Below are 6480 nucleotides of genomic sequence, written 5' to 3'. Positions count from 1 at the left end.
AACCACCTACTTTCAACTTTCAACGCTGCCTCTCTCTCCCCATCTGCATCCCACTCCCACCTGTCTCCCACTTTCCATGCTGCCTTTCTCACCATGATAGACTCTAACAAATCAAGATAAAACTTTCCTTTCCATACTTCTAAGATATTTTTGTTGGATATTTATTCAAAGCAACAAGAAATATCACTGATGCGCCAAGCAATATTTGGATGAAGCCATCTCCTATCTCTCAACATCCTCTATCTGGGAGGAACAGAAGTTCCTTAACATCTCCCTGGGAAACATAGAATAACAAATGCCCACTAGTCACTTGTTTGTATCATCATCCAGGATGAGCTCCTGACCTAAAGCCAATTTCTTAGTTGACAAGTGAGAGGCTCCCGGGACATCCTATGAACTTTCACTGCCATGGAGCCAGGATCCCACCTCAGTGTTGGGACATCAGAGCTGGTGCCAAGAGGGCAGACTACAGGGAAATGTGTAAAAAGGATGAAAAATGGCTTCAAAGAGGACAAGGGCAAAAGTGACAGTGTTTGTACAAAGAAAACAAGACAGGGGCTTCTCCACACGGAGCTAGCTTGCCAATTAACCCCCTCCCACACTCCCTGAGTAACCATGGGTCAGGAAGGTTCTTGTTGCCCTCTTGCGGGGACTTTAGGTATTGTTCAATGTTTTTTTTTTTTGGGGGGGGGGGAACGGTTGAGCAGGTGGTGACAGAAAACAACAGGAGCAAAATAAAACTATTTGAAAGGTTTCTTTGCCTTCATAAACTTCATTTTAGTGCAGCTTATTAATAAAAATATACCTGTGATTGTATTTGAATAAAATACCACTGTGTTCTGTGGTATTACAGGGTCATCACCTTACCTGATATCAAATTATATGACAAGGCTATAGTAATAGAAATCAGCATGGTACTAACACATAACAAGACACAGATTGAAGCACTGGAATAGAACATCCACATATAACTGCATGAAGTCATAGTATCTATGATAAAGACACACACAAATTTACACATGAACCCACACTTACATGCTCTCACATACACCACACATGCACACGTACCTGCCACATGCTGAAACAAACACACACACACATGCCTGTACTCTAGCCACATGGTCACAGCCACACATGCACATATACATCCACATAAACATGGTCACACACAAAGGCAAACCATATACCTGACCCCTGCTTACACATGTAGAACACCACACACAAACGCACACAAACATACATGAAACCCCCACTCCCCACATGCCCACACACACACACACACACACACACACCCCACATTCCCTCACACACAGTCATGCACATATACACTGCCCCATATGCTCATACACACATGCACACATATAACCCAAACACATGTACACACACAGGTGATGACACACATAAATGCAAACATACAGCCCCACATGCATGTGCAATCCCACCACACACACTTACAGATGCCCTCCCGCCCATATGCTCATAGATACACATAAACACACACATCTCCATATACATATTAATACACACACAAACACATACCCCAACTAATACACATGCCTACATGCTCCCCTAAAGCCGACAATCAATATTTAGGAAAATAAGGCCACATCTTCTCATCCTGCACAGAACTTAATCCCAGTCGGATCAAAAACATCAACACACGACCCCACACTCCAAGACTGCACCAGAACCAGCAAAGAATCTGCATCAACATAGAAGTATGGGAGTGGGACTTCTAAACAGGACCCTGGTGGTGCAGAGGATGAAAGCAATTACTTTCAAAGGGAACCACNTGCAGCTAGAACTTCTGTAGAGTGACCTGTCAGGTGAGTGAAGAGGAGAGGCCCACAAAACAGGAGAGCTATCTCTGCCAGATGCTCATCTGGAAGATCAGTAGATAGAATATATAAAGAACTTAAAGGAAGTCTAACCATTAAGAACTTAGAAAAATAAAGGAAAAAAACAGGCATTGAGAAGTTAGGAAATCTGGGCAGTGGTGGCACACAACTTTAATCTCAGCACTTGGAAGGCAGAGGCAGGCACATTTCTGATTTTGAGGCCAGGCTTGACTACAGAGTGAGTTCCAGGACAACCAGGGCTACACAGAGAAACCTTGTCTCGAAAAACAAAGGGAGAGAGAGAGAGAGAGAGAGAGAGAGAGAGAGAGAGAGAGACAGAGAGAGACAGAGACAGAGTCAGAGACAGGTACGGATGGAGGGGGGAGGGAGGGAGGGAAGGAGGGAGGGGGAGAGAGAGAGAGAGAGAGAGAGAGAGAGAGAGAGAGAGAGAGAGAGAGAGAGGCTAAAGAGATGGCTCAAAGAATACTTTTGCAGAGGACTTGGATTCAATTCTCAGTGCCAACACAGTGGCACAGAACTGTCTAAAACCCCAGTGCAAATGATTTACTGCCCACTACTGACCTATGAGGGAACCAGGCATGCATGCAGTACACAATCAAACAGGCAAAACATTCAAACACATAGAATAATAAAATAATTTTTTCTTTTTTTTTTTTTTTTCGAGACAGGGTTTCTCTGTATAGCCCTGGCTGTCCTGGAACTCACTTTGTAGACCAGGCTGGCCTCGAACTCAGAAATCTGCCTGTCTCTGCCTCCCAAGTGCTGGGAATAAAGGCGTGTGCCACCACGCCAGGCATAAAATAATTTTTTAATTAGAAAAAGAAAGGCTGANCTGGGGAAAGGAAGGGGAGAATGGGGCAAACCAAAGGGTGGGTTTCACTTTTTCATTCCCGATTTCTACTTGTTAGTAGTTTTAATCTTAGAACTAGACACTTCCTTCTGTCTGACACACTTGATCCTTTAGGGCATGGTACTGTTGTCTCAAAACTAAAAGCTACACTGCACTAATTCTTGTTCTAATAAAGTCGATAACACACATGGACCTATAATTAAAGCAGAAGCAAAATCAAAAGGGGTCCCATAAGGGTAGAAAGTAGGGTGGTCAAGAGTACAAGATAAGATTTTCTGCATGGTGGTGTCTAATGTAGACCGAATCTCTAACTTGGAAGCGATGTGGGGCTTGCAAGTCTCCTTCTCTTGAGTAGGCCTTCTGGAGCTGCTTCTTTGCTNCCTGTCTCACCCACTTGAGCTCCTTGAGCCTAGAGAACAAAGGCTGGGANAGCAGCATGTCAGCACTATGTACAGAGGCTATTTCTACCAGTGGAGCCCCACCCAACCCCCCATAGAGTGATGTATAAGGGGTTGAAAGATCCTGACACAATGTAAAAGGCCACAGAAGCCCTGAAATTGGCAAAGTAGATTTCATTGTTAGTAGAACTAGCTTCACTGATTTCGAAAAATAGGGGTGCACAATGTTCTGGCTGCTCCTCAAACCTGTGTGTCTGTCAATGTTCTGACAAGGTGTATGCCCATTGCTGCACCTCACTACCTTGCTTCTGTGATATTGTTTGCTATATTGGTTGCTGGGAAAGAGTCGGAAAATCTCCCCAGCAACCACAGTAGGGGCCAATCTGGAGTTGTTGCACTTTCATTAGACTCCTTCCATGTTTCCCTCCCATACCCATTTCTTGAGGAATCAATCATTTTAGAATAGACATTGTTTAGATCTGAAAATCCCCTACTTCACCCCTTCTCCTTTCCCCCTTAAGGACCTATAAAAACTGAAAACCCTTTTACCTCAGGGTCGATTCCTCTAACCCTGCCTGGGATACGAGTCGTCCCCATAGCTCTGGCTTTCCCCCAATAGAGCTCCAGTGGTTTGCATCACGCTTGGTCTCTCGTGATATCTTGGGGGTCTGCTATTATCCCGACGCCTGAGTAAGAGGCAATTCTCAGATTCTTTCAGGGTCAGTCCAAACTGTCCAGGGGTGTTTCTAACCCTGAAGAGCACAAAGGGTAGGAGAGCTATCTAATTATTAGTGCTAGTCTCCGCTGTCAATTTGTTTAGGGTCTCTTTAATGGTTCTATTTACCTTCTCTACCTGTCCCCAGCTTTGGGGCATGTATGCACCTCCTTGTCTTTTTTGATAACTTTAGTTTGGAAGTTGATTTTATTTGATTTTAGAATGGATACTCCAGCTTGTTTCTTCAGAACATTTGCTTGGAAAATTGTTTTCCAGCCTTTTACCCTGAGGTAGTGTCTGTCTTTTTCCCTGTGATGGGTTTCCTGTTAGCAGCAAAAAGTTGGGTCCTGTTTATGTAGCCAGTCTGTTAGTCTATGTCTTTTTACTAGGGAATTGAGCCATTGATATTAAGATATAATAAAGAAAAGTACTTGTTACTTCCTGTTATTTTTGTTGTAAGAGTTCAGATTCTGTTCTTGTGGCTGTCTTCCATTAGGTTTGTTGAATGCTTACTTTCTTGCTTTTCTAGGGCTTAGTTTCTGTCCTTGTGTTGGTGTTTTCCCATTATTATCCTCTAAAGGGCTGGGTTCATGGAAAGGTATTGTGTGAATTTGGTTTTGTCATGGAATACTTAGGGTTCTCCATCTGTGGTAATGGAGAGTTTTGCTGGGTACAGTACCCTGGGCTGGCATTTGTGTTCTCTTAGGGTCTGTATAACATCTGTCCAGGATCTTCTGGCTTTCAAAGTCTCTGGTGAGAAGTCTGATATAATTCTAATAGGCCTGCCTCTATATGTTTCTTGACCTTTTTCCCTTACTGCTTTCAATATTCTATCTTTATTTAGTGCATTTGTTTTTCTGATTTTTATGTGTTGGGAGGAATTTCTTTTCTGGTCCAGTCTATTTGGAGTTCTGTAGGTTCTTTGTATGTTCATGTCCATTTCTTTCTTTAGGTTAGGGAAGTTGTCTTCTATAATTGTGTTGAAGATATTTATTGGTCCTTTGATTTGAAATTTTCCATTGTCATCTATCTATAATTTGTAAGTTTGGTCTTCTCATTGCATGCTGGATTTCCTGCATGTTTGGGTTAGGATCTCCTTGCATATTCTTTCATTGTTGTGACCATGTTCTCTATGGAATCTTCTGTACCTGAGATTCTCCCTNCCATCTCTTGTATTCTGTTGCTGATGCTTGCAGCTAAGGTTCCTGATTTCTTTCCTAGGTTTCTATCTACAGAGTTGTCTACCTCTGGGTTTTTTAAATCGTTTCTACTTCCATTTTTAGATCTTGCATGGTTTTTTTTCAATTTCATCACCCCTTTGGTTTTGTTTTCCTGTAGTTCTCTAAGAGATTTTTATGTTTCCTCTTCAAGGTCTTCTACCTGTTTAAAAGTGATTTCCTGTAATTCCTTGAGAGATTTTTGTGCTTCCTATTTAAGGGCTTCGACCTGTTTAGCAGTGTTCTCCTGAATCTTTAAGTGAGTTATTAATGCACTTCTGAAAATCCTATACCAACATCAAGAGAAATGATTTTAGATCTGAATCTTGCTTTTCAGGTGTGTTGGCATATTCAGGACTCACTGTGGTGGGCATACTGGGTTCTGATAATTCCAGGTGGACCTGGTTTCTGTTAGTAAGATTCTTTCCTTTGCCTTTCACCATCTGGTAGTCTCTTGTGTTAGATATTCTAGCTGTCTCTGGTTGGAGCTTGTTCCTCCTGTGATTCTTTAGCCTCTGTCAGGACTCTTGGGAGACCAACTCTCTCCTGTGTCCCAGTGGTCAGAACATTCTCTGCAGGCAAGCTTTTCTGTTGCAGAGTATGTACACAGAAGTCTGGAGCTCATATCCACATCCTAATTCCTGGGATCAGAGCCCTCCCTGGAGCTGACTCTCCTCTGGCAGGGAAGGTGTCCAGGGTTCTGGGTGTTAGGTCTGTCTTCTGGCTGAGGATCAAGGCCTGAAGGGACCCTGTCTAAGAAGCTTGGCTGCTTCTGCTGCCCACTTACTCTCTTGCATAAATTGGTCTCAGTGATCCCAAGATTCTGGATGTGCAAGGGCCTGCCTTTGTCCTTTGACCCTGTTGCTGCTAGCACAAGACCCTCTGGAATTTTTGGAAGTGATGTTGCATTCCACTGACCAGTGATCTCAAGGACCCGGGTGTGCTAGTGGGCCTGCAGCATGGAAAGTCCTCTGAGGACCTTTGCATCCTCTGCCAAGATCATGCCGAATATGGCATGGGGGCGGGGGGTGGGGCGGGAGAAAGGGGCTGACCAGAAGTTAGACCCAGCTGCTTGTCGGGCTGCTGTCCTTTGTCCCTGTTACTGCTATCACAAGAACCTCTGGATTTTTTGGAACTTATGTTGTGCTCCACTCACCAGTGATTTCAAGGACCTGGGTGTGCTAGTGTGNCAGTCATGTGGAGAGTCCTCTGGAAACATTAGGGCCCTCAGCAGAGATCGCCTCAAACACTCATAAACAATCACTACCTGCTCATTTATCCTTAAAAGAAATTAAACAAGCTGGGCGTGGTGGCGCACGCCTTTAATCCCAGCACTCGGGAGCCAGAGGCAGGCGGATTTCTGAGTTCGAGGCCAACCTGGTCTCCAAAGTGAGTTCCAGGACAGCCAGAGCTATACAGAGAAACCCTGTCTCGGGAAAAA

The sequence above is a fragment of the Mus caroli genome, chromosome 2 (assembly GCF_900094665.2).
Source record: "Mus caroli chromosome 2, CAROLI_EIJ_v1.1, whole genome shotgun sequence".
Classification (NCBI taxonomy): domain Eukaryota; kingdom Metazoa; phylum Chordata; class Mammalia; order Rodentia; family Muridae; genus Mus; species Mus caroli.
This window is presented reverse-complemented; position numbering follows the sequence as displayed.